Source organism: Triturus cristatus, chromosome 1_1 (assembly GCF_964204655.1).
Source record: "Triturus cristatus chromosome 1_1, aTriCri1.1, whole genome shotgun sequence".
Classification (NCBI taxonomy): Eukaryota; Metazoa; Chordata; class Amphibia; order Caudata; family Salamandridae; genus Triturus; species Triturus cristatus.
This window is the reverse complement of record NC_140579.1, coordinates 1,056,477,718-1,056,505,247: the sequence shown is the minus strand read 5'-3', so window position 1 is coordinate 1,056,505,247 and position 27,530 is coordinate 1,056,477,718. Positions and strand designations below refer to the sequence as shown.

Below are 27,530 nucleotides of genomic sequence, written 5' to 3'. Positions count from 1 at the left end.
AATGACTCATTAAGAGTAAAAGTATTGGGAGCTTCTCTAAAGTCAAAATGAATATTAAAATCTCCAAGTAATATATATTTTGAGTATTTTAAAGCTCTACGCACAATGGCTTCATCCAACATTTTGAGAAATGAACTAGGGGACCCAGGGGGCCGATATATAGAAGGGGGCCGATATATAGAAGTGTACCTCTCTTCAGAAAGTGAGGAGAAATAGTGAGTGAGAAATCTAACACTTCGCCCTCCATAAAATCCTGGGAATTACCCTGCGTAAAAATCCAGCTTTCCCTATAAACAACCGCAACCCCTCCCCCTGTTTTTCGACCCACCCATGCAATTCTAAACCCCGTAGGGATAGCCAATGTAATAACAGGGGCGGAGCAGTCATATAACCAGGTCTTTGTAATAAATGAAAGATCAAGCTGGTTGTCAACAAGAAGCTCAAAGATGTCTGACGCGTGCTTTACCATAGAGCGCGCATTAATCAGGGCTGCTTTGATAATTTGTCCGACCAAAGGGGTAGAAGGAATATGGTTGGGTAAGGGTGTAGAGCCCCCCGTGTGAAGAACACCAAAATTACAGTTGGGAAAAATCTTATCTATATTTTCAAGCACAGTCCAAACATGAGTACACTTGCTCAGGGACTCACCAATTGATCCTAGTTTCTCCCTGCTCCATGTCTTGCGATCCACATGCGCCTGAGAAGGAAGGCGGGCAGCGCTGTTGGCCGCTACCGGGAAGCGGACGGGCGCAGACGGGCTTGCCTTCTAGCAAGTTCCCCCCAACTGCTAGAGCGCGCCTTTCCCAAGATGGCGGCCAAGCAGGAAGTGTCCCTCCGAGCTTCAGGTGTGTGAGTGGAGCAAAGTGCAATTGAGTGGTCCGTTTTTCCTTTTCTTTTAAAAAGAGTCAATATCACACAGTCAGCATTCCAAATACAGTAAAAGAAAATAGCAGCTGCAGTAGTGTTAAAAAAGAAGCAAAAGATTTTAAAAATGAGGAATTAAGCACAGTTAAACATGGATCAGGTTAAAAGAGAGCGAGTGGCAGGAAATGCTCAATTACAAAAAGCACGATAACAAAGCCCCGGGGAGATAGCAACTAACCTCCCTTCTCACCTAAGCAATTGCGTCCGCACAGCGCACATGCTTTATAGCAAGTTCCCCCCAACTGCCAGAGCACGCCTTTTCCAAGATGGCGGCCAAGTAGGAAGTGTCCCTCCGAGCTTCAGGTGTGTGAGTGGAGCAAAGTGTAAGTGGGTGGTCCGTTTTTCCTTTTCTTTTAAAAAGAGTAATAATCACACAGTCAGCATTCCAAATACAATAAAAGAAAATAGCAGCAGCAGTAGTGTTAAAAACGAAGCAAAAGATTTTAAAAATGAGGAATTAAGCACAGTTAAACACGGATCATGTTAAAAGAGAGCGAGTGACAAGAAATGCTCAATTACGAAAAGCACGACAACAAAGCCCCGGGGAGATAACAACTAATCTCCCTTCTCACCATTAGGCTATCAGGAGGGGTGTGGAGGGATCACTTCAAGGATATAACGGTACAGTGGGAGAATCGAGTAACCACCATGTTGATGGAAGCAGTTGACAGTATTTAGGAGCTCCCCCCCACCCATTGATCGTAGATGGCTCTGTAATTCATCTATAAAATTACCCCCGATGTTATAGTGAGTGTAGAAAGCAAGTCGCATCTGAGGTTCATAGAAAAAATGTAATATATCAGGGATTTTCAGCAAATCGTATATGTGCCTTTCAGATAATTGTGCTCTCATTGGAAACACTGGATGCCCAAAATACGAATGTGTGCCACTGCAGAAGTGTCTGATATTGTGTCTATTTATTGTTTTAGTGGCAGTTACAAATTCATCAAAATGTGTGCGTGCCACAAAATACAATGCCATCAAAATTGCTACTTTAATAGTGCAGTAGAAATATTTTTTCCATGTTTTTAAGTACAAGTTGTATTTTTATACATTTATGTGTTTGGAAAATGTGCGCTTAGTTACTTGGGTGTTTTTTGCACTATGTTAAGTGGCTGCATGCAGTACAACAATGCGTTTTATATATTTTTGTTTAACATACACATCTATATTTATTGAGTTTCTGTAGTGCTTGAAGTTATCCAATAATGGGAAATGTTAAAGCACTGAAAACTGAAGCCCTCAAAGAAGTGCAAGCAATATTTTCTGGCAGTTGCCACCAATATATATAATTCCTGCTTTTGCGAAAGAGAAGATTGTTAAGCTATTACTGTGAAAAAAAATTCTTAATTTGGCTAGGACCTCACCTAAAACATCAAAACCCTCATCACAAGTTCACCAGGGCGGTATCCTCTGGTGGGATATTGCTCAAGACAACTACCAGTGGTCTGGTATTTCTAGACCTAAAATTATTGGGTCCAGAAACACTGGACCTAGTTTTGCTTACAGATCTGCACCTGGTAAAGCCAGTGGGGGAGATTGGCAGCGTCTGAGAGAGGTACAAGGTGGCTACCAACACCATAGAGAGGCCAGACAATGCTCCTCGGAGAGCCCACTACCTCCTCACCCTCCAGAGGCACACCCCCTGCTTAATGACCCAGCCACACATATATTTACCTCTTGCTTAGAGCAGGTGTTAAGTATCAGCATTAAACTCCCCGTAATTCCGGAAAACCTGTGTTTAAAAAGCTGGTAATTACAGGTCCGGCACTTGAATCCCCATCTTGGAGTGTTTAATTTGTGATCCCTGTTAACTCATGGGGTGACACTGTCCGAAATAGGTCATTGTGTTCTCTGTATCTCCCTCCAGATATAATTGGGGGAATGGAGCCTAAAACTGAGCAGTTTTAATGTCTCTTGCCTAGCGTTACAGTGCGTAGCACTGCTCGCGCAGCGAGAGACCTCTTGTAGGGGGTTTCAAAACTGACCTAGGAATCGCACACGCTCGTGCGTGTGCTTTTCCTGTTGGGACACGCTATTGGCCTTTGCGTGCGTCTTTTTAACAAAGACAGCACGCAATTGGCCAAAGGTGGGCGCATTGCTCCGCCCATGGCCTATTGGTGTCAGTTACCCGCACCGCCGCCATGTGGTTTCAATTATCGTGCCCAGACTCGGGCGCGATAATTGAAACCACATGTCTCGCTGTGGCGCGAGCGCGCACCACTCGTTGTATCTGTACTGCCTAGGAGCATTTCTGTGTCGTATTTTTTGGGGATGACTTGTATCTTTCCACTCCTGACATCAGATAACAAATTTTTGTTTTCCATTTTTTGTTGCATTTTGATTGACCACATGTCGTTGGTACCACAATCTCCCTTCCAGTCCACCCTCTCTTCCCTGTTCGTTGTTTTGTCATTGCTGTTGGCTGCACCTTGCTCTCCCTCCTCCCACTTGCTGCTCACCACCCGTGTCTGTGTTCCAGCTTTGCACTGTCTGTTCTCATTTGGCTTGCTGTAATAAGCAGTGGGTGTCTGGCAGACCATTGCTTTGAACCCACAGACACACCCACGGACATCATTTAGGAGTCTGGCTTGCCCCGTGCAAACCCTAGCACTTCTTTCGCAACCCCTGGCCTCGGAGGTGGCAAAAGCCTAGCACAGAAGGATCCCAGTGGGAGATTATTTTTAAGTTGAAAATAAATGAATTGAAAAGTGGCATGTGCACTGTTGATAATACATATAAAATAAAACACTAATAAAAAAATTAAACACATTTTACAAACTTTCATTTTTAAAAATTGTTGACACGGTCCATTACTGTGAATACTTGAACAAAAATATTTTTAACAGAACCATCACCTCTGTGTTCCGCATTAGTTTATATGCAATGTACAGTCCCTACACATTAGTACTACTGGGCCTGACTGCTCTATCTCCCTGTGAATTAGGAAATACATTTTCCCTTAGAGATATACAGTAGGCTTCCATGATGCAAAATATTATGATGTTAACAAGATTAAGCTCTTTTGGCATTATTTCTTAGGATTTTGGGTCAGACGTTATTTGATGCTACTTACTGTGATGTCACTGACTTGGGAGGTCATATCTGCTACCCCAGGCATTGTAGTTAATCAATGTTCCTGGGCACACTGAGAGTCTGGCTGTCTGCCTCTCAGAATGAAACTGAGCCCCACCCTCTTTCACTTTCAAGGGAGTGCCAGCAGTCTCTCTTTTTACTGCCTAATCCCAGGTCTTGCTCGCCAGGTCAGCAGTAATGGCTCTGATTATCAAGCAAGATGTATTACTGAGACTCTAAAGTGCATCTGTCTGCTGTGCCACAAAAGATGCAGAAGTAAGTCAAGATGACATTCAGGCGGTCCAGCTTTGTAAAAATCTGAAAAAAAAATACAGCCTCACTGCACGTACTTTTCTGGTATAGCTCTGAAAAATAGGTACATTCTGTGTTTATTTTCAGAAGCATAGAGTGGTTAGACTCACTCAGTTCAATCTTTGCAGCACAGTGAACAAGCATTTGCAGTGCAATAGGTCTCGCAGTTACAAGAGTTTCAGCCATTGGGATTGTAAATAACAATGCCTTTTATTTATGTTTTTAAAACAAAAATAAAAGGCATTATTATTTGCAATGTCAATAGCTCAAACTCGCGTAAATGCGAGACCTATTGCATTGCAAATGCTTGTTCTTCTTTGTGGCGATACATTGTGTTGGTAATCAGAATCAAAGGGCAAATGGGGAAAAAGGTGTATTTCTCTTTCCGCGCTTTCCAGCTGTACAGCCTGGGCCTCTAAGAGTTAGCTACAGCGTAGGTGTCAATACGTATTCTCTGGTTATTTTTCTCTGTTCAAATCAATGCAGAGAGGTGAAACTATTATGTTTATGCTTCATTTATTTGAATGATTGTCTGCTGGAGCCGTTGCCTGAGGAGCGAGATTTTTGATTGTCTAGTAGATACATATATTACTCCCACATATGTCACAGCCCCAGGTGTTTCTATAGCCCTAAGTGATCTTAAGATACAGATGGCACGCCCTTACCCTGGAAACAAAGCATATGTATACCTTTGAGGTGGGTATGCACTCGGAGGGCCTCCGCATAATATATATATTTGTATTTCTCTGTGGTCCTGCACTCCCTCCTTCCCAACTAGATGAGAATTGCTTGCTCAGCAGGCAGGATATAAAAGAGTTTCTCTGAAAGTATGTTGTCACTTTACGTGTTTGCAGAGGGAGCATCAGCATGAGTAGCATTTTGTCCATGTTTCACATCACAAACCGTCCCACATACTTCATGTTTTTCTAAATATGAGTCAGGATTCTAGTTTTAGCATCTTTTCTGTATCTTTGATACCTATGCTATAGTATTCTAGTGCGGACTCCTTGAAGAATCTTTTTAGGTCGAGGGACCATCCGGTCTGCCGAAGGCAGAACCGGCAGTCCGGAGATCTTATGATGCTTAGAGTGGCTATTTAGCCCGCCTCTCTTTTTGGCTCTCCTCCATTGGCTGGCTTCCTAAACGGAGGCCAGCCATTGGAGGAGAGAGCCGTCCCTCCAAATAGGCTCCGTCGTTTTCAGATTCGGGGGCGTGTTCCGTGCTCTTCTTTCCACTTTTTAGCCACGCCCTTTTTAGGTCTCGGCTCGAAGGCTGCGCTTGCGCAGTCTCGCTCTGAGATTTAATGTTTTGGAGAAGAGGGGCTTGAACCCACCCCTCTTCTCTCCTCTTCTCCATTGGCTGGCCTCTTAAATGCTGGCCAGCCATTGGAGAAGAGTCTTTGTCTCGCAAAACAAGCCCCGTCCTTTTCGGATTCGGGGGCGTGTTTTTTCGCTACTTTTCGCTGGGCGTGTTTTCCTCTCCTCCAGCCAATGGCAAGAGGAGAGAAAAGAAAAACACGCCCCCGAATCCGAAACCGCCGCTGCGTTTCTCCGAGGCATTTCTGCTTCGCCTCGGAGAAAGGCGGCGGTGTTCATGGCTCTCGCTGCCCTATCCTCGCAACCTGGAGCTTGTGGTGAGGTGTGCTCTGAAGTTTACGTTTCCAACTCAGGTCACAAACCATAACACGTTTAAATCCTGGTTTCTCCACTTTATACCAACCGTGTGATCTTGCGCAAACCACTTTAACTCCCGGTGCAAAGTTCCGGATTCCCCGGGAACGGTCTAAGCTCCAATATTAAGCCTTATCTTGGAAGACTGCATCCTCCTGCACTGGAGCCGCACTGTTGGGGTCCCCCGTACCCCAGGATGTTCTCGGTGCTGGCACAGCTGCAGAAAGGAGGTCCAAGGGTCCGTCCCTGCCGCGCCGCTCCTTATGCGCCCTTGGCTCCTCTGTGCACTTCACCCTCAGCTGCAGCGGGTGGAGAACGAAGGATCCGCTGAAGAGTGGGCGCGGTGCCCTGGCACCCCCGGGTCCGCACGGGTCCAGCTGGGAGTGTGAGGTGAGTGTGTGGGGTGCCACAGGTGCACTCTTCTTCCCCTGCAGTTAGCCTTGCGGAGCTCTCAGCTATGGCACAGTACCGGTGCTTGACACGGATCCTCCCCCCTACCTTTAAGTACAGTGCATCCGCCCTATCCAATTACAGCGCCATTTCCACCCCCCGCGGCCCCTCCCGGCCCCTTGTGCGCTCTATTGTTTGCTAACAAGCTTCTGATGCAATTTAAGAGCCGCCAGACTCTGCCAGGCCGGGAGGATGTGCCTTATTCATGAGGCGCTGCGGTGGCGAACCTTCAAGTCTTGGCACCTCCCACAGTGCCCTCGTGTGATGGGCAAGGCGCTATAGGTCACCCCTCTAAAGGCAGCTCAGTGTGTTGGGACCCTACTGCAAAGAGTACCGTTAAACCCAAGCTGTCATGATTGGGCAGATATAGGCCGCAATCCTTACGAGGTTGATATATTTACAGCCATATGTGAAACTCAACCTGTTATCCTTCGGAGATCTATATAATCAGGGCCACTTGAATTATGCGATTCTGCAGCCGCAGCGTTTTCCACATAATTATAGATTTGCCCCATTTGCCACTTGATCCATCCACTGCTGTATCTGCAGATTTTAACCAAACAATGCGTCTAGCTGAATCGCATCAAACGTTACTAAATATGTGGCGACCCCTGTTTCCGCACAATAGAATGCCACCCGCAAAGGTTGACTGGTTATCCATCCTTCAGTTGTTTATGACCATATTTGGTTGTTAAACTGGTACCAATGAGGTCAAATCTTTGGCCAGAAAGTGTTAGCAAGTATAACAAGCATTGGCATAGCCAATAGGTCTCGCCTTTGGGACCTTATAAGTGTTTAGCCATGCAACAGTTGCATAACTAAATACTTATAAGGTCCCAAAAGCGAGACCTATTGGCTATGCAAAGCGGCCGTGAAAGTGAAAGTGATCACGATCACGATCAAACATCAAAGCGGCCGCGAAACCGAAAGTAATCGCGGTAAAGCGCGGCGCGCGCGCCCGTGCACATGCACTGTGGCTCTAGGCTGGCCTGGTAGCACTTTTTGGAGCCCTCTCAATAAGTCTCGCCAGGCCAGCGCATGCGCTGGGTCAGGCGAGACCTAAAAAACCACAAAATAATGAAGCAATACTATAAAAAAGTGCCTCATTATACTGCATAGTTGCCTTTTTTTCCTCCTAGTTTTGGTCCTCCCTTTCTGCGTCATTCGAGTGGCCTAGGAGATAATAAATATCATAATTCAAATTAGGCATGTCATCTTTCCGAGGTCGATAAAAAAATTCCTGCAGGTGACACAGCATTTAATCCTTCTGAGGCTGCTAATGTGAAGAACACTCTACTCACTCCCTCCACTGTTCAACAGCAATCTAGATGATACCATGAAAGGGGCGGGGGAGGGGGGAAATAAATGCTCTATAATTGTATTATCTTAGCTTTTATTTGTCTCGAGGATTGTATTCACAATGTTAGCATACACTATACATTGGTTCTTTTCTCTACGGCAGATCTAGCATCTTTGAGCTTACCCCTTTACTGCACCTCCTTTCAGCACTGAAGTTGGCAGACATAGTGATTGTGGTGCGGCTGTGGTGGGAAGGGAACGTTTGGGAGTACTTGTGAGGGGGGAGATTAAAGTTAACAACCTCTGACTGTTCGGGCCAACGCGTTCTGCTTACATGATGAGTGTGAGCTCAGATGCATGATGGGTCGTGTAGTTTCCTTGGTCCTTGCGAGGGTAGTTAATCCTACCCAGATTGTATTTTTGTTACAGGTTCGGATTTATAATTCTCCTGTAAGAATGAGTTAAAAGTAGGGCTACAAGTCTTAGAAGGCAAAGCGAAAAACATGAACTCGGCGAGCTGCTCACGCATGGATCAGGGCACACGAGAACTTAAACAAATTCACCTTCAAAGTCTCCTAAGTGGTCGAGGTCAAGAGGCAGGTCAGTGGGTCCTATAATTCAAATAGAGGACGTAGACTTAGGGCTAGAGCAGCCGACTTTGGAGCTGACGCACAGGGTTCGAGTGTCGGCCTTGGTTCGCATCCTGTGATATCTTAATCTTCCCGTGTTTATAAAAAAATGAATGTGTCTTGTGTAAGGTAACTGGTGGTCATTTAAAGCGCTCCAATACCTTCGGGTAGAGGTTGCGCAATATCAACCTGCAAAAAAATAAACAATGGATTTAGGAAGAGAAGGGGGCCGCAGAGGTGGGTGTTCATAGCTCTTTGACTTCACAGCCTGTAAGCGCTTTGTGAATATACACATAGTTAGTTTAAACAAGCGCGCGCCTCGCAGTACAAGTGGGAGGGGCGGGGGGGGGAGTGCAAGAGCACACAAAGCGTTTCCCTTGCAGGAGCATTTGAGAGTGATTAAGCTATTTACATTGTAAATAACAATGCCGTTTCTTTAAATCTTTTAAAAACAACAACATAAACAAAAATAATGTCATGAGCAATGCCAATAGCTCTAACTTTAACAATGCCGAGACCATTGCATTGTAAATGCTTGTTTAGGTCTTGTTGAGACATGCTGTATTCAGGATATGTGCATAAAGCTCTGCCTACTTTCCGCCCATCTTTTTAATTGGCTCCTGTCCTTGTCCTTTGTAAATGGTGGCTTTTCATTGGTCACTAGGCTTAGTAGTCCCTCCTCAGTACCGCGTGTCTCTTCTTGTAACCTCCCATGAGGACACCCCATGTTACATGTGTTGTTACTCCCTAGGTTTTAATTACAGCCTCAAAGCACTATTTTCTTAAAAGGCATCAGGCAAGACACACACTTGGTCCTAAGCTAGGCTGGCAGTGGTTACTTTGCTCACTAGAACATCTCACATTTATATAAGACCGTCTATAAATTTTCCTTCATCAACTCCACACAGAGTACAACCTAGTCTGAAATTAATGTAATAATTATTTTGTCACATTTCAAAGCTACTAATTGTATATATGGACATAGCTATTTGAATGTACTCTAGGACTGTCTTGCATGCAATGCATTATGGGTAGGGTGGATTTACCATATCTTCTGCAGGGTGCAGTACCATATGTGACCAAAAGAGGTCCGCAGTGCTGGTGCCTTGTTCATTAAGGACCTCTAGGAGCAGTTTGCGGTACTGCACCTAGACATGCAGTGCTTGTGCTTTGCTCCCTAGGGACCACTAGGAGCTGCTTGGGGTACTGCACTGAGACATGCAGTGCTGGTGCCTTGCTCACTGGGGACCTCTAGGAGCTGCTTGCGATACTGCAAAGAGACATGCAGTGCTGGTGCCTTGCTCACTAGGGACCTCTAGGAGCAGCTTGCAGTACTACACCTAGAAATGCAATGCTGGTGCCTTGCTCACAAGGGACCTATAGGAGCAGCTTGTGGTACTGTACCTTGACATGCAATGCTGGTGCCTTGCTCACTAGGGACCTCTAGGAGTAGTTTGCAGTACTGCACCTAGACATGCAATGCTGGTGCCTTGCTCACTAAGGACTCCTAGGAGCAGCTTGCGGTACTGCACCGAGGCATACAATGCTGGTGCATTGCTCACAAAGGAGCTCTAGGAGCAGCTTGCGGTACTGCACTGAGACATACAATGCTGGTACCTGTCTCACTATGCAAGCATTTGCAATGCACTAGGTCTCACATTACTGAAAGTATAAGCTATTGGTGTTGCATTATTATTTGCAACACCAATACCTCAAACTATCAGTAATGCAAGACCTATTGCATTGCAAATGCTTGTTTTAATTGTTTGCTGCAATGCAATTGACTAAAGCAGAAAGAATAACAATGCCTTTCTCTGCAGATCTTCCAGTTATGGTTGACTTCAAGCAGTGCATTTAATGGCACAACTATTAATCTATGATTTAATTGCTTCCTCTGCGTCAGGGCCATTGTATTTTTGTTTTTCGAAAACAAAATCCCACTTTTGGAACACATTTTTATTAATGATATTTAAGCCATTTTATTTATGTCAGCTGATATTTCCAGCTACCATCCAGTTCTACTGTGCTAATGTTCAGTGGTCAACGCTTGTTATATGTACTATTTCCTTTTCAGTTTTTCTTTAAATCACGCTATAGCCTGTTGGTGCTGGAGCGCTATGTAAACCAGCTAAATTAATAAGCATTACATTTGATCTTCCTCGGTGATGATTCGAGAGTGTTAGCTATTCCCTCAACGTATGCAAACTGAACTGTCTCCACAAAAAGCTGCATAATAAACAGTAGTAGTAGCATAGCGTTTTTTTTATGTCTCGCCTAGGCAGCACTTGCGCTGTGTCTTTGAGACGTGTTGTATTCAGAATATGGGCTTTAAGCTCCGCCCATGTTTTTAATTGCAGCAGCGGCTGTTCAGGTAAGTGCGGTGAGGTGGAGAGGCAGGGCAGTGGGGAATGTGGACAGACGACAGAATAGGGCAAATTAAGTAAATAAATAAATAACTCCCATTCCGTCATCTGTCAACATCCCCCCGCTGCGCCCCACCCACCATGCTTACCTACACCTGCCGCTGCTGTTTAATTGGCTCCTTTGACTGTCTTTTGGAAATGCTTTTATTTCTTTGGCTAATTTCTTTAGTTGCCCCTCCTTAGTCCTTCTTTTTCTACTGTTGTAACCTTCCACTAATAAGGACTTACCCTATTACATGTAACCTTACTCAGCAGTTTCATTTAAAGTTTCTCAGAACTCTTATGTTAGAGATTTCGTTGTCGTAGCTGGTGTTTCAGGCACAACAGCTACACACTTCCTAGACCTCACTTCCCTGACATGTTGTTCCTGTAATTTAAGTGGTGTTTTTCATTTGTTTATGGTAATTAGCGTGCCCTGCTTAGTAAGAGTGTTGCATTAAAATATTTCTTTTTTTTAAGTGTGCCATGCTGTGCTTTTACTTTAACAATGGCAGCCATGGGCCTTTCATTTATTCTGCATGGCTTGCCGTATTCAACTTGTAAAATATTATGTGGGGTTTTATTGCAGCGTGCCATGCCGCGCTTTCACTTTAACAATGGCGACCGCGTGCCTTTCTTTTGTTGTACACGGCTTTCAGTATTCAACTTAAAAACATTCTATATGCCTTTCTAATCTTCCCCAGCTCACCGTCCCTTTAACTGGCGTGGTATCCTCTTGGCATGCTCCTCCGATTGGCCAGTGCCTGCGCCTTTAAATTTGGACTTTAGCCCTCCGGGGTTCTAAAGTGACATCCTCTTTCAACACAAAGTTCTGTTATCCCACTGCTCAGAAGAAATTGTTAAACTGTTGCCCTTTTAAAGAAAAAAAATAATAATAATTCCTCCATTTTTTTAAGGTCACAGCATGTTTTAATGTACATTGTAAAAGTGCAAAGTAGCTATGAAAGCACTTTAAATTAACACCAGTTGCCATAAATGGCTTGCTTTTAGGTCAAGCCTAGGCAGTGCATGTGTGGCTATTTCACCGGCACAAAAAATTGAGTTTATAAATGGAAATGAAGTGGTCAACCCAAAGTCGTCTAAATAAACATCAATTTTGCATTTCTTTTTTTTTTTTTCTTTTTTTTTTTTTTGAAAAACCTTTATTGACATTTCAACCAAAGACAAGTATGGGCCTACAACCCCCGGGGCCGGCCGCTAAGCAGTTGGATTAACAGAACAAATTTTAATCACAGGCAGCACCTCGGGGAGCAGAATCTCCATGCTAGTATACTCTTGGCCACTTAGCAGCCCAAGTAGGAAACCAGGATATAAAAGGTTTTCATTTTATAATAGAGAATGGAAGGATCAGGTGCCAAACAATTTCCCAGTAGCGAAAAATGGCGGGCAGAATAGTAAACGTCAACAATAAACAGCAATCTATCAAGTCAGTGGCGCTAAAACAGGAGGTTCAGGATGTGGAAGAATATCACGAGTCATGTGCGCCTACAGTCCCCTGCCCTAAGACCCAGAAAGCACCACGGAAATTGAGGCACAAATGAAAAAGCAGTGTTTGACAGCGAAGGAAACCTACCGTACTGACCCCAGAAAAGAAAGACAAAGAAAGATAAGAGAAGAGAAAAGAGGCCATAGAAACAAAGTAAAAAACGAAAAAATCTCCTCCCCCAGCCCCCCACCCTGCACCTCTGCAGATGACTACGGCCCCCCCCCCCCAGCAGTGTGCCTGTTGCCCCAGAACCAGACCCGAAATATAGAAGAAACAGAGAAAAAGGAAAAGGAAAAGAAACCCCACCTAACGGGGGAGTGGAGAGAGTATTAATAAACTGGAGGAGGGCCTTCAAACATGCCCCCGGCTTCTCCCTCCCGCACAATGTGTTCCTCCCCAAAGCAAACCGTAATCAACAAGAATTTTTCATGTCAAAGAAAAATGGGGAGCGTTATGCACCTATTACACTATTAGTTATGCCGTGAGAGCACGCAACCCCTGTGCCCGCCCGCCTATCAGATGACAACCTCTGAAGGATCAGTCTTATCCTTGGCCTCTCTTTGCGAATCCACCGATGCATACCCATCGACCCAGTGCCATGTCCAATGCTACGAGGAAAAGGAGCGTCCAAGAAATAACCGGAAGCGACACACACATGTAGGGTGGACGTCTCTGAACACCAACACAGCCATCATTATGGAGGATCATCTTTCCCAGTCCTGCCCCAGGACATGCACTGCACACAAGGTCCAGGATGTAAGAATCAGCCAGAGCAGGCGACCATTGCTTGATTATTGCCTGGGTCGCCGGAGGCTGTGCGTGGGCCAAAGCCACCACCTTCTGCTCAAGTCTAAAACCTCCGGAACAGACCCGACCTACAGCCAGCCGACCACACGTTGGCACATTGTCAGGAATTTCCAGCTTCCCCCTATTCACAGGGGCGGCCATGACCCTGTCCTCCTGTGTGAAGTAAAACAAGTCCCTGGTTACCTGGGGACAGGCACATCGCAACTGTTCCGACGCTGACTCAATACCATCAAGCTTTCTCCCCAGTACCCAGGCGCCGTGAACCAGGGTGGAACGAAGGGCACCGAGAGCTTCGAGTAGGTCACCGTACCCCAGCACAGCTCCTCGCGCCCGCTGCGCTACACTCCTCTTAGCCACATACTCCCAATCTTGCTGCGACCCAGTGTACAGGATGATAGAATCCATCCCATCAAGATGGCCGCAGGGTAGTTCCACCCCAGATTGGGACCGGGACTCAGGCACAAGCGCATCAAGGTCCATGGTACTGCAAACGGGTTCCGGGGGCAGGTAAAATATGTATCCGGTGTATGGTCACAGGTAACAGTTATCCTCACCCTGGACGAGCGCCCGCAAAAATCCGGGAGCAGCCCGCGAAAATCGGGACGAGTTACAGGCAGCGTCCGAGCCGCTCACTGGCGAGGGCTCAGGCGACTACCGAAGAATCTTGGAATTGCCACCTCGGGCATGCACTCATTCCGCTACGCCCCAGTGGTAGGAATGACCACGGCGAAATTCAGGCCAATATCCGCACCTCTCCGGTATTCCGACTCCACCCAGTCACCAATGGCCGCTGTTGTTGAACTGCCGCCCGGCCATGTTGTCCACTCGAGGTCCCGGTTCCAGGGTTGCACAGGCCGCAAACTTCAGGTGAACATTTCTCCGGCGGTACCGCCGCCAGAAACTTCAGAATCACGCGATCGGTTGCCGCTCTCAATCACCAACACGGGCATATAGCGCTGGCTAAGGATCTCATGCAGGATATCTGTGCGGGATGCGGAGGTTCACGGAGCCGAGAGCCTACGCTGCCGTCCCGATCGCCATCTTGGCTCCTCCCTGCAATTTTGCATTTCTGAAAATGCAAGCAAACAAAAATCTGACTTCTAATAAAAACAAAGGAAAACATATGCTTAGCTGCAATCTTTTTCTTTATAATTGCATTAAGGGTGCAGTACCTTATTTGGCCTTTTAGAACTTCACAGGAACACCTAGTAACAGCTTGTGGTACTGCACCCTTTCCTTGGTTCATATATATTTTTTTAATTCTAATGGTACTGCTCGCATATTCCCTCCCTCAAAAAAATCTAACAAACATTATCATTTGCAACACCAGTAGCTCTAACTTTAACTAATGCGAGAGCTATTGCATTGCAAATCCTTGTTTTTCATTTTGCTCAGGCAGGTGTTCCACCGTTTCCCCTTGTATACGTGCATAAATTTGAGAGTAGAGCCCAACACTATTTATACACCATACATGTAACTCTGTTTCTTATCCCTACTTTAGAAACTGTCATCTCTGTAAGACCATCAGAGATGATGAGCTTATCTGCAAGATAAGCGGGTTTGTGGTTGTGATGACTTTCATTAAATCTACCATGCATTTGTCACAGCGTAGATTGGGCCTTGAAGCTTTTCTTCCCCTTACAGACATTCTTACTCTTTGCAGTCTGGCCAATGAAGTATTCACTGACTATTCTACAGTCATAGCAATATACTAAAAGAAGCGGGTGCCTCACCCCCAATAGTTATTAATTCAATTTACAACCTGGCAAGAAGACCTTCACCCTAATTGTGAAAATCTGAGATGTGTGTTATTTTTTTTTTGTTACTGGTAATAGTCAAGAGATTGGAAGTTAAATAGATGTGATCTGTTGAAGTTGTTTTAGATTGCCTTTCATTATTGTATTTGTAAGGAATAACACCATTTGTGGTAGTCCCTCAATTTTTGCATGTCTGCATTTATTGACTTTAGCACAATAACTATGATTCCCCCCTAAAACACGCACAGTACACTTTAACTCCCGATTGGGTCTATTTAACTTCCATATATGTCCATTGTAAATGGTGCACTAAGTGCACCTATGGCTTGGAAATGTAAATGTCAAATATGAGCTAGGAGCTTCACTGTATACTTTCACCACTCACATGTATGACAAAAACATGTTTCTGCCAGGAGCACCTGTATGCTCTGACTAGGCTGCAGTTTAAATGCCTTGTAGCAACACATCACAGGACAAAAAGCCTTTGCCTCGTAGACTATGTCACTCCCAAAGTGTGCCTTGCAAGCCGATATATATATATATACATAATATACATATATATATATGTGTATGTCACACTTCTATTGGGGTTAGTGTGCCCGTGTGCCCTCGCAGTAAAAAAAATTCTAAGCTATTTAGGCTAGGCTAGACTCTTTAGACCTGGTTGGGATTAAAATCTTCATTCTTTACCTCATTAGTTGCTGCTTAGTTTTTAACATTTGACTCAATTATTAAATCAGATTTTTGATAACTTAAGTGGAAAAGTACCTTTTAAAAAAGGAACTTTAAGGTGCCTTAACTGGCTTAAAACCAGTTTTGTCACTCATCACCCCTCCAGAGTTGGAATACACATCCTTGGCTGGGAAAGTTAACAACTCTAGCTCAGAGGAAAATGACTCGCCTCTGAGAGCTAACGAATAGCCAAAGGTTAACTGTTGACCACTTAGCATGGATTATCTATTTGGGAGTGGACACAAACAGTTGGCAGAACAAAGGGCAACTTTGGCGCTACCTTGTTTGACTTAGAGATGCCAGGGAGGACTTCACCTCTTCATTTCCTGGACCCTTCTAGACAGCACATAACCAGTCATAGTATGTGAGGATACCAGTTCTGCCAGTCATCACACCACACTGCCTGGGAAGACTCCATCTGAAGAAGAAGGTCCTCTTGTTAGAAGAATCCTTTTTCCTGACTTCTGCTAGAAGACAAAGACTCACACAAGTACTGCTGAATACTCCTAGCACCCAGGGACTGGATCTGCCCTCCAAGGTCAAGTGGTTGGTCTTGAGTTTACCTGCTTCACTGACACAAAAAGCAGAAGGACTGCTGACTACAAGAGGGCCCAGCCTACTAAAAAGGACTAGACCCTGCAGGAGACCTAGCTGTAGAGATAGCTAGTGGTCAGAAGCCTCCCACGAAGTGCTAGGTGCTGCAGGATTGACGAGAAGAAGCTTTTCCAGCAGCCGGGACTAAGTCTGAAGGTAAAACCTTTGACAGGGACACCTAGGTCCTGGTCCACCGCAAACTGTTTTTCCATAGTTTTCCTCCTAGGTCCACCCCAAGCACAAAATCATCACCTCTCTCATTGCCTGGTATTTTTCAAAGTTCACTTTTGTGAATTGGTTATATGCTTTTTAACATGTAAAGATGAAGTTGATTTATCAAAGGGTTGTGGGTGCAATAGCTAACTCCGCTACGTAGTAGAGTCAGAATTATTGCATGAATTCCGTGTTTTCAATGTAATGTGTAGTTAGCAAATGTCCGCAACCTCCGCTAGCGGAGTGGAGTTCATTGTCCACGGTTAGTCTAGATCATGGGTACTCACAAACATTTTCCCATGGGCCACAAAGTTTAGTCTGTGATGTGACCGAGGGCTGCATTGATGCTAGCGGGGTGGTTGTCTGGTGGGGGAGTAGGTGGTATGGTGGGTATAGGGGAAGCAAAGCATATACACCTAGTAGCTGAATTGAACAATGTAAGACCAGAGAACCTGGGATTAATTCCAGCTTCCCCACTTCATCTTATTGTGTGATCCTAGACAAATGATTTCTTTCAATTTCCCTCATTTTTGTTCAATATCACTTATAAGAGGACTTCGAAATACATGACTTCAAGATGTGTGCTATACAAACACTTCTCTTGTGTTTGACTTAATAAACTATAATGGTGTTCATATATAATAGAAACCTAGGCCACACTAAAAGTGCACATAACAACTGACTTGCCTTTTAGTTCACAAGCTGCACTGCTGTCAGTGTAGGGGGTAAAAGTCAACTACCTTGAGTTCATCAATCAGCTTTATGTCTTATTTGTCTCTATCTTTCTTAGATAGGAGAAGGAATAGGTTTTTAGAAGGCTGAGCAACAGAGAATTGTCTGTCATCTAAGTCTGGAGTCTCACAAGAGTATTCATAGGGTTTTGAAATCATGACTGGATAGTTTTGATGTATAATTGTGTGTCATCAGCATACCGGTGGATGCTCGTGTCACATACTTTGAATACCAAGCTCATACGCTCCAGATACAGTCAGCCAGCCAATATGGAGCTCCTCGTAGAACACACAGGGGCATATTCTCAAGGAGCTATCGCTGAGTTAACGGCACTTTAGCGCAGCCAAAGTCGCGATAAATCCATCGCCCCATTCACAAGCCGGTGCAAACTGCCTATACCACCAGTTTCCCTGCGATAGCATCCTCAAACAACATCGCCACGGAGGATGACCCCGGCAACTATCGCTAATGAGATGCAGAGTAGGCGTTCCCGAGCAAAAATCCACGACAACACCACTCCGCAACATTCTCAACGACCAGCCACATCGGCGATAAGATCACAAAACATGCAATAAGGCGCGATAGCAGCAGGAAACTAACACCTGCTCCGACCTGGTGCAAAGTCGGACGAAAACCGGCAACAGAATAGGGATCCCAGAGCACAGACACACCTGAAGACCAACAGACGCCGTGGAGCCACTGATAATGCAGCGCGGAGCCCCAACAGGGACACAACACCCCCGCCACCACACCCAGGACAGCCACCCCCCCCGGAACCCCAGACCACCACAGAGGCAGCGCGGACAAAAACAGCAGACCCCCAGGAAATGCATCAGCCTCACAGACCCAAAACCTGACAATGACATTGCACACTACAGGCTCAAAAGGACAACCATCCACGCATCCTGACCATCATCGCCCAACATGTTGACGGCACCAACACAGCAGACAACCAAAATCCCACCTCAGACAAAGCTGCTGGCTGTGCTGCACCTGTTGGCCACTGGTACCTCCCAACCAACACCCGCCAGAGTCCGAGGAGTCTAACAGCCTGCCACATCCGAGTCCCTCACACCTGCCCTGGATGCCATCATCAGCCTCGTACCCCAGTACCTATACGTCCACCACAATGCGCTGGAACCGCTGGAGACCAAGCAAGGACCATACGCCATAGCTGGATGCACGCATGTGTCGTGGGCAAACGACAGCACACATGTCCCACTTGTGCCCCCTGCCGACACAGCACGCAAGTACCCCAACAGAAAGCACACGCCTCCCCTCAATGTGCAGGCAACATCCCAACACAGTTGAATCGCCACCAACGTCGTCGCCAACTAACCAGGCAGTGTGCATGAGACCTACAACTTCCGACAGTCCTACATCAACCAGCGCTTCTAGGATGGCACCAATGGAAATGCACAGCCCGTTGGCAACTACCAAATGAACACCCCACACACCTCAACTCCACAACCATGCAACTCACAACTCTGGCAATGCATGTGTCACAAATTCACATGCAACATGCCAAACAACATGCCCACCCACCAGACACGACAGCACAACTTACCATGGTATTTTGGGCTAGCCGTGAACATGAGCCATCAAAGTCATAGCACCCCAGCCCCACTATAGCGGAATGTGGGGAGAGGTAGGAACCAGGCATGTGTGAAGGAGGCAAGAGACCCATGTATGGGAAAGTACACAATGCCAAGTGTGGGGGAGATGTGCTGGACAGACTGCAGTATGCATAACACACCCATATCCATGGCGACATACACCGCTGGTGTATGGAGTGTAGAGGACAGTGGACGCAACCACCTCACCCCAACCAGTGGGGGAGTTTGCGGAAATGTAGCCTGTTACGTCACCCGCATAAGCGTGTGCGGAGTGGGCTGGCCCAGCATACGCCAGCCCAGTGTAGGGGTGTGAATAAAAAGCACGTAGCCCTGGGCGTGGTTCTCTTCCAGAATGCCCAACTTCTCTGCCAGGGCGGCACCTCTCACCCCGCCACGAGGCCGATGCCGTCGTTGTGAGTGGAGTTGTCTGCGATCCTGTGCGCCTGCTGTACCCCGGGCCGCTGGACCCCGAACCTGTCGGGTCCGCCCCTGCACAGCCAGGCCACACTGCCCACCTGCTGACACTGGCGTGTGTCAAAGAGGGCCCACCACGTGCCGGCGCAAACTCCAAGCCCGAGGCCCGCGACCTTGGCAGCCTCCTCAGACCATCACGGCCTCCGCGACACAGGCCCGCTTTACTTCTATCTCGTTGACCTACTCTACTGCTGCCTCCGGCCTACACTACGGTCAAGTAGGTCACACATTTGGAACTGAGTCTTGATTATGCAATGGCCGAGTACACACGTCATGGCTGAGTCATATCTGTGTACTCCCTTCTATGTCGATCCACCAACTCTGTGCATAGCATTCCAATGACAGCTGTCTGTGGTCCCTTGCTGACTACTGCCATCGGCCTACACTGAGTCCGAGTAGGTCACACACTTGGAATTGAGTCTTGATACATGTATGCCAGAGTTCATATCATTGCACGCAGGGAGAGGTGTAAGAGGAAGACGCGGTTCAGTCCGGAGGAGAAAAGGAGCATCGTTATGGAGGTGATCGAACACTGCCGACAACTGCTCTGGTGTCACTGACTCTGTGCATCGCGTGTCAACGACATGTGGCTGTGTGCCCCTGCTGACCGCTGCCTCGGGCCTACACTGCGGTGCAGTAGGTCACACATATGGAACTGTGTCTTGATTACATGATGTCCGAGGCCTCATATACATGGCAGCCTTACTTCACTGTACACCCTTCGATCAGGTGGCAGCAACTCTGCATGTCATCCCAACGACACGTGGCTGTGGGCCCATGTGGATCGCTGCCTCCGGCCTACACTGCGATCCAGCATGCCTCACTCCATTACAATCCAGTCCATAGCAGGCAGGACACGGCATCGTCGCTGACTGAACACCCACTCAGCTATGGTGCCACTGAGTCTGTTCCACAACATCCATGGATACTTTTTGGGTGAACTGTGGTGGTGAATGCGTCTATGGCATTGGGATTGTCGTCATCATCATGTCTGTGATACTGACTTTGTGGCGAAAATGAGGCAGTAGCATTCCACTCCTCCATTTGCCACTACCAGACGGCTTGAACCCTCTGCATCCTGCCCTGGAGGACACCTTCCACTGGCTCCCGCAACCTGACGCCTCGTTCACCTTGGACATCGATGAGGACCCGCTCAGCACTTCGCGTGGCCCGATCTCAGTGCACCATACGTCACCGTCCCTTGCGGGTGTGCCTGTGCCGGCCGCAGTGCATCCAGGGCCACTAACTCTGTGCAGCTCAAGTCAGGGACCCTGTCTGCTGAGATATTGGATGGCCTCTGAGACGGTGGCCTTGGGTCCTCAATGCCTTGTGTCTGTGGCCCTGCACTGTCCGCTGCCTCCGGCATCAGCAGCGGTCCACCAGGGCTCACACATCAATTCGAGTCCTGACCGACTCGGACGCCTCATCACTGCAGGAGGCACACACGCACCACCGCCAGGACCACCTCCAGACAACAACAGCCAGAGTCGTATGTGTCTTACTGCCAGACTGTCAGAGTTGGTCTGACCTGTCGTGGATGGCATCATCTGCCTGATGCCCTGGTCAGCACTCTAGGTGCCACTGACTTAGAGCACCACGACTCATGGATCATTTCTGATTGGGTTATGTACTGTGGGGAGCTCACGCAGCAATGTCACCTCAGGCAGTGTGGGAGACCGGGGACGATGTTGAGGGAGATGATGCAGGTGTGACACACCCCACTGCAGCTGACTCAGGTATTTCCCGAAGGGACACAATCCTTGACATTTTCTTCAAATGAGCGAGCTCAGCTCTGACGCCCCAACATCGATGCACTGCAACTCCTAGACACATCTGTTTGCATGTTGTTTGACCTCTGTACTTGCTCCGGCTACCAACATGATGCTCCGCAGTAGTCTCTGTAATGCTGGTGTTTACTATTTTTGTTTCCATGGTGTTCACTGTGCAAGTTGTTGCCAGCACCAGCAACTCTGTGCTGGCTGGCTTACACTCACCCAACACACATCCAGCACAGGCGTCACTGTACATGTGTCCCTGCCAATAAAGGAGCCGGGCGCTCGTGCCCGAGGCCAGTTCCACGAACTATCTCATTGTGTACATTTGGTCATGATGTATGCATGAGGGTCCCATGGCCTACAACATTACATTGTGCTGTGTACATCGTGCGCAACCATGTTACCTCTGGCAGTGGGTAAGACCTTGGACATGCAGCTTCGTCGTCACCCGCTCAATGCATGGGAGAAGTCAACTGGGCCGTAGTACAGAGGTCCAGCGTGGGGGTGTGTATGATGATTCCTGGGCTCTGGGCGTGGTTCTTTGCAGGAAGTATGCATGTGTCTCTGTCGAGGTGTGGGTCTCCTTTGTGGGGTGTGAATGGTCCCTGGTGGGACTTGGAACACCCACGTGTGTGCTCTCGTTCGGGGTCCATGTGCTCTGACCCCACCCGCACCTGTTCGGCCACCTCCTTTTGACATTATGACACCTGCCGTTGGAATGCGATGTGTGCCGAGGTGGGGTGTTGGTAGACAGACGTGGAGGCGGGTGCTTCCTGCTGTTTGGTCAGTGCAGGGGTTGGTGTCTCCTCTATGTGGCTTGGCTGCACTGCTCCTGGGGGTGAGTCGCCTAAGATCTCCATGGGCTGTTGTAGGGCATCGGTGTCGAAGGTGTGGTGGTTCTCTCCAGCATCACTGATGAGTAGTCAGGTCTGCTCTGCTGAAGGTGTTGTTTGCCCCTCTGCATGCGAAGCGGAGATGCATGTTGACATTGTGTTGATATGTGTTTTGGCGTATTGTTCTGGTTAACATGCAGATTGTATGACGATGTACATTGTAACTGATTGAGAGGTGCTGTATATTTGATGCGGGACAGTGGACATTTGGAGTACATGACTTAGGTGAGGATGTACACGTGCGTTGCTCACCCAGTAGATGTTATGTCGGTTCCTATCGAGCTGTGTACGGACTCCCAATTCCTTGCGCCGTCTCCTCCCTGATGACTGTGGCCTCCATTTCCTCCGGCACCTCCTGTGGCGCAGGTCCCCCACCTCCTGTCGCCTTTGCTGCCTTCCTGTTGGTAGCGGGTTTGTACTTGGTTTGTCTTTTCACATCGTGCCAGCGCCTCTTGTCCTCCTCCATAGGCCCCCTCGACACTCTGACTGCATTCACGTTTGTCATGTTGACGTTCAGTGGATGGTGGTGTTCTGTCACCTCCGTGACGCTGATCTTGTTTTCCTGAGGACTGCACCCTGTCTTCCTCTTCCTCTTCTCCTTGCCCTTCCCCGACTTTCCTTGGTGGTGTTCTGTGGGGCTTGTGGGGTTTGCGTTGGCCTCTACACTCGGTCCGGGAGCATCCATGGTGTTACTCAGTTTCTATTTTTTATCCTTTTTTTTTAGTTGCTTTTATGGCGCATTTTCCCGCATGACGCTTGGGTATTGCATGCCTGTAGCCTCATCGCTACTTTTTTTGCGTTGGTGTTTCGCGGCGTCGCGTTGACTTTATCGCGGCCATTTGACGTGTTCTCGTTGGACTATCGCATGGTGCCGCAGGCTTGTGAATACCACGTTAACATGGTGTTGTTTTCCCGCGATAGACTTCAATATGCAAAGTTGCGCTACGCTAAATTTGCGATGGTTATCACACGTTCTTGAGAATATACCCCACAATCTTGGTGCCTCATCTGGGATGTCTTCATCAGTCTTGATCACCTGCTAACAATTAGCTAAAAGGAGGTGAACCAACTCAAGACCTAAATCAAATCAAATCAAATCAGGAGAATTTATATTGCGCACATATCACTCAGCAAGAGTCTTATGGCGCTTGCAGACTGCTCAAGTGGGCAAAGACCAGGCTAATTGACATAGAGCCAGGTTTTCAGCTCTTTACGAAATTTACCATGTTCTTTTATGGTACGAAGATGGAGAGGCAATTTGTTCCAGAACGATGGGGCCAAAAAAGAAAACGAGCGACCTCCCTGTCTGACGGTGTTGATTCTTAGCGGAGTTAGCAAAGCCGCATCACTAGAATGCAACCTTCTAGACGGGTAGTACCATTGCAACTTTTTACGCCAGTATTTTGGACCAGTTCCATATATGGACTTATGTGTAAGACATAATACTTTAAAGCGGACTCGTTTTTTGATCGGGAGCCAATGGAGGGTATTCAGACAGACTGCAGAAGGAGATCTAAATGGGCGGTCCAGAATCAGTCTTGCAGCTGTGTTCTGTAGAACCTGGAGTTTGTCTGTAAGATCTTCATTTATATACAGCAATAGCGCGTTACCATAGTCCATTCTATTTGTTATCAGTCCTTGTGTCAGAGGTTTGCGCGCCTCCATAGGGAGCCATCTAAAAACCTTTCTGAGACTGCGCATGACACCAAAACAGGTACCTATAATGTGCTTGACATGGCTGCGCATGGATAGGCAATCATCCATATGAAAGCCCAGATTTCGGACTGTGTTCTTTGGAACAGGACAAAGTCCAAGCTCGGAAGGCCACCAGTCCTGTGACCAGTGGTTGCTGGCTTTTCCGAAAAGCATAATCTCTGTTTTGGCCCCGTTTAGCTGAAGATGGTTTGAGCTCATCCATTCATCAACACTAATAAGACAGTCCTTAAAACGCTTTTTAGTATCACTTGGATCGGGACCTAGGGTGATCAGAATCTGCATGTCCTCTGCATAGGATATGACATCGAAACCGTGCGATCTGATCACCTCAGCCAAAGGGGTCATATAGAGGTTAAAAAGAGTGGGGCTCAAAATGGAGCCCTGAGGAACTCCCATTATTTCTGGTCTCGCACAGGAAACGAAGTTTCCCAACTGAACAGTAGTGGAGCGTTCGGATAGGTAGCTGATGAACCATTTCAGAGCGCTTCCCCTGACACCAACCTCCCATAGTCTTCGCTCAAGGATCTTATGGGAGTTGGTGTCAAAAGCAGCAGACAGGTCCAGCAGGATAAGAATAGCCGATTGGTGTTATCCAGGGTTAATCTGATATTGTCAGTAACTTCGACCAATGCCGTTTCTGTACTGTGTGCTGCTCGAAAACCGGATTGAGAGGGGTCCAGGAGTTCATACCTCTCCAAATGGCCTACCAGTTGCTGATTTATAATAGATTTCAATAGTTTTCCAAAGTAGGGAAGCAGTGAGATTGGACAATAATTCAGAAGCGCCTTAGGGTCAGCTGTTGGTTTCTTCAGAATCGGTCTAACACTAGCTACCTTCCAGACAGAAGGGAAGACCGCATCAGCCAGAGATTGATTAAAAAGTGCGATCAGACTGTCAAGGACAGTGGGTGCCATTATGGGGAAATATTTGGAGGGGAAAGGGTCGGCCGGAGAGCCAGACTTTATTTTCAGCATGGCTGAGGTGACGGATTTATGGTCGCATTTGATAAATTTATCTAAGAGACCCAACGGGTTTGATAAAAAACAGGGTTGTTCTACCTAGCCACTGACAAATGAAGATGAGCCTCCTTTTTCAAGTATGCTGAAAACATTATCCAACATCTTCAGAGTTTCTGCTTTCCAGGAGGAATGCCAGACTGGTAGTCCACCAGCAGGTCGATGTAGTTGACCAGTTGATTGAAGACCTGCCTCTTAATTGTTTTGCCTATCTAGAGCAGGCTGCAGATGCGTCTGGAGTTGGAGTGGGTAATGGGTTCAAAGTTATGTTTTTTTTAATGTTTGTGGTGAGTTTGTCAGCTATGTCATGTATAACAAGCAGCATTGTTGGAGTTTGGGTTTCTTCCTAGGTATCTCCTTCCTCAAGTAGAAGGTTGCATTACAGACCGCAATTTGATTTTGGTTGCTTTGGTTTATCAGTTGTATGGGTTTAGTTAACATGCTGCTTTTGTGTATAGATTTATATGTTTGGCAGAAGGTGTGTAACAGTGGTCAGAGGTGTTCTATCTAACAGGTCTTTACCAATTTGGGTACATACCGTTGTGTAGAATGATGTGTGCATTGCTGGGGCTTGAGTGTGTGTCTGAGGTAACTTAGAGTATGGCATCTTGTTACAGACCCAAAATATTTCTTTAACGAGAATAAATATGGGATTTTGAGCATGTGTGGGTTTAATATGTTATATGTTATTTTTATTTTTATTTTTTACGGAGTTTTTTATAGCGCGAACTTGACCCGAAGGTATCGGGTATCAGAGCGCTTTACATAGCACCAGTTGCGTTACATGAGGACACATTCATTTTAGTTAGGCACAGGGAGATTAAATGATTTGCCTAGAATCACAGGATGTTCAGTGTCATTGCTGAGACTCAAACCCAGTTCCCCAGATTCGAGGTCGACCGCCCTAGCCGCTAGGCCAACTCCTCTCATTGATTTAAGAAGACTGTGAACTTATAGAGGTAGCTATATGGGGCCTCTGAGCTGTGTAAGATTTGTGGGTTGTTCTGCCTATTTTGTTGTGTTGGGGCTTGTCATTGTTTATTATTATAGGTAGCACTGTTGTGAGTGTAGTGTTATCCAGCTATATGGAATGTCCCAGCTGTATTGAGCATATGATGATTATTCTGTGTAATGTGTTTTTTGGGAAATTGACATTCAAACTCCAGTTGGAGCTGCATGCTGCTTCAGTTATGTGCACAGCCTGTCCAGAGTGTACTGCTGTGTGTGCGGTTGTGAGCTTGTTGATTGTCAATTATATGGAATATTAAGAATTGTGTTGGATGAATGTGAAGACAAAAAATGAACTGGCCCGTAGGTCTGGTATCCCTCCCCCAGCCATCCCTCATGTAAGTAAACAGGGGATGCTTTTTAACTCAAAATATCCAGTTGTTTGACAAAACAATACAGTAAGAAAGAGTAAAAACATCAAGCTCCCATTACTTAAATATTTCAACTACTTCACACTCAAAACAGAGCTGCGATAACAAGAAGCCTAGTCATAGCAAACCTGAACGACTGCAATATAATTTATACTGGTCTCTCCAAGAAACTCATACAAGCTACAAAGGCTACAAAACCATTCAGCCAAAATGCATCCATGTCTATGCAAGCATGATCATATCAAACGTGATTATAAAGCATTCCACTAACTTCCTGTTCAACTGTACCATCCATAAGGCTTATTTGAGTACAGGTGCAGCATTCCTGCTTAAGCTTGCATTACAGTAGGAACCTCCTATCCGCGTTTACCCACCAACTTATTCAAAGATCTTCCAAGAGGATAATTCTATTAAAACACAAACATTATTGCGTTTTCATTTACAGACATGCACCTCTGTATGGCAGTGATTAGAAGAGCACAATTCCCTTTCTATTCACCATGGAAGTAATAGCAGACATTGTCAACGATTACAATATAAGTGAGCAAAACAGTTATAGAAGTCAATTCCACCATAAGTATTGTCATTGAAATCCATCCAATGCAAACTTTAAACCAAAGCAATCATACACATATGTGGGGGTGTGGCCATTGGGAGCGTTGAGCCCATCGTGACCTGGTATCAATAGCTGAGTGTGTCATGGACACCATGCTTTGCAATAGAACTTTGTACCGGAGCGTAACAGGGTAGCACAGGGAAGAGGATATCGTAGGGCGAATAGTAGTACTAGCCCAGAGAGGACAGGGCACACCATGGAAAATGACCTCAGTAGGTAAAAACAAAATTGTGGTGGGCAGTCTCCTGAACCTAGAAGGATTCAAGCAACGCATCCCATTCCAGTGCATTGTTCGCATCCGCAAGCCTCGTACTCCTCTCTATGCAGGGCATCGCTCTCAGCCATTCCCTTCCGCGCCACCTCCTCCTACCTCTGGGAGGCAAGGGGCACCACCGAAAACTTCCAACGCCATGTCAGGAGTTGCTTTACCAGTAAAAGTACTAAATCTTCAAAAAACACCACCACCTTGGAGACCTTGGGCCTAGGATATAATCCCAAAATACATTGTTCCATCATTTGCCTGTGATCCAACTCAGTCAGTTCTGATAAAGCAGTTTGGATAGCTGCCCAGTAAGAGGATAATGAGGGACAAGCCCATAACCTATGCAGTAGATCAGCTTCCAGAGCGTGGCAACAGGACAGGCAGTAGACACAGTGGGGAACATCGAGTGGAGTCTGTGTGGTGTAAGTTAAGCATGATGTAAGATGGAAAACTCAACAAATTTGAAGCTGGAGTTATGGGAGATTGTTTTGGGGTATTTGAGAAGTAAGACCCGTTCCTTCAAGACAATTAAACTTGAAGACAAATCAAGGGGTGTCCAACGCCCTAAACCTAAAAACGCCCTCAACACGAACCTGAGAGCTATCCAAATTACAAACTATTCTGGAACGATCTGAAATCTGAGCTATTTATAATGGCTGCAGCTTAATTCTGAACTAAGT

At 46.6% G+C, this 27,530-nt stretch overlaps 1 protein-coding gene and 1 long non-coding RNA gene across 4 annotated transcripts in view; one reads left to right on the top strand and one right to left on the bottom strand.

Annotated features, from left to right (window-relative positions):
- Positions 1–802, bottom strand: part of LOC146871519 (uncharacterized) — a 366,584-nt gene extending 365,782 nt beyond the window's left edge. For all 3 annotated transcript variants that reach the window (XR_014981011.1, XR_014981010.1, XR_014981009.1), the window contains exon 1: positions 649–802. This is a non-coding gene — a long non-coding RNA (uncharacterized LOC146871519). The remainder of the gene's footprint in view (positions 1–648) is intronic.
- Positions 1–27,530, top strand: part of SCUBE3 (signal peptide, CUB domain and EGF like domain containing 3) — a 1,455,403-nt gene that overhangs the window by 231,190 nt on the left and 1,196,683 nt on the right. The gene's annotated exons all lie outside the window — the stretch shown is intronic.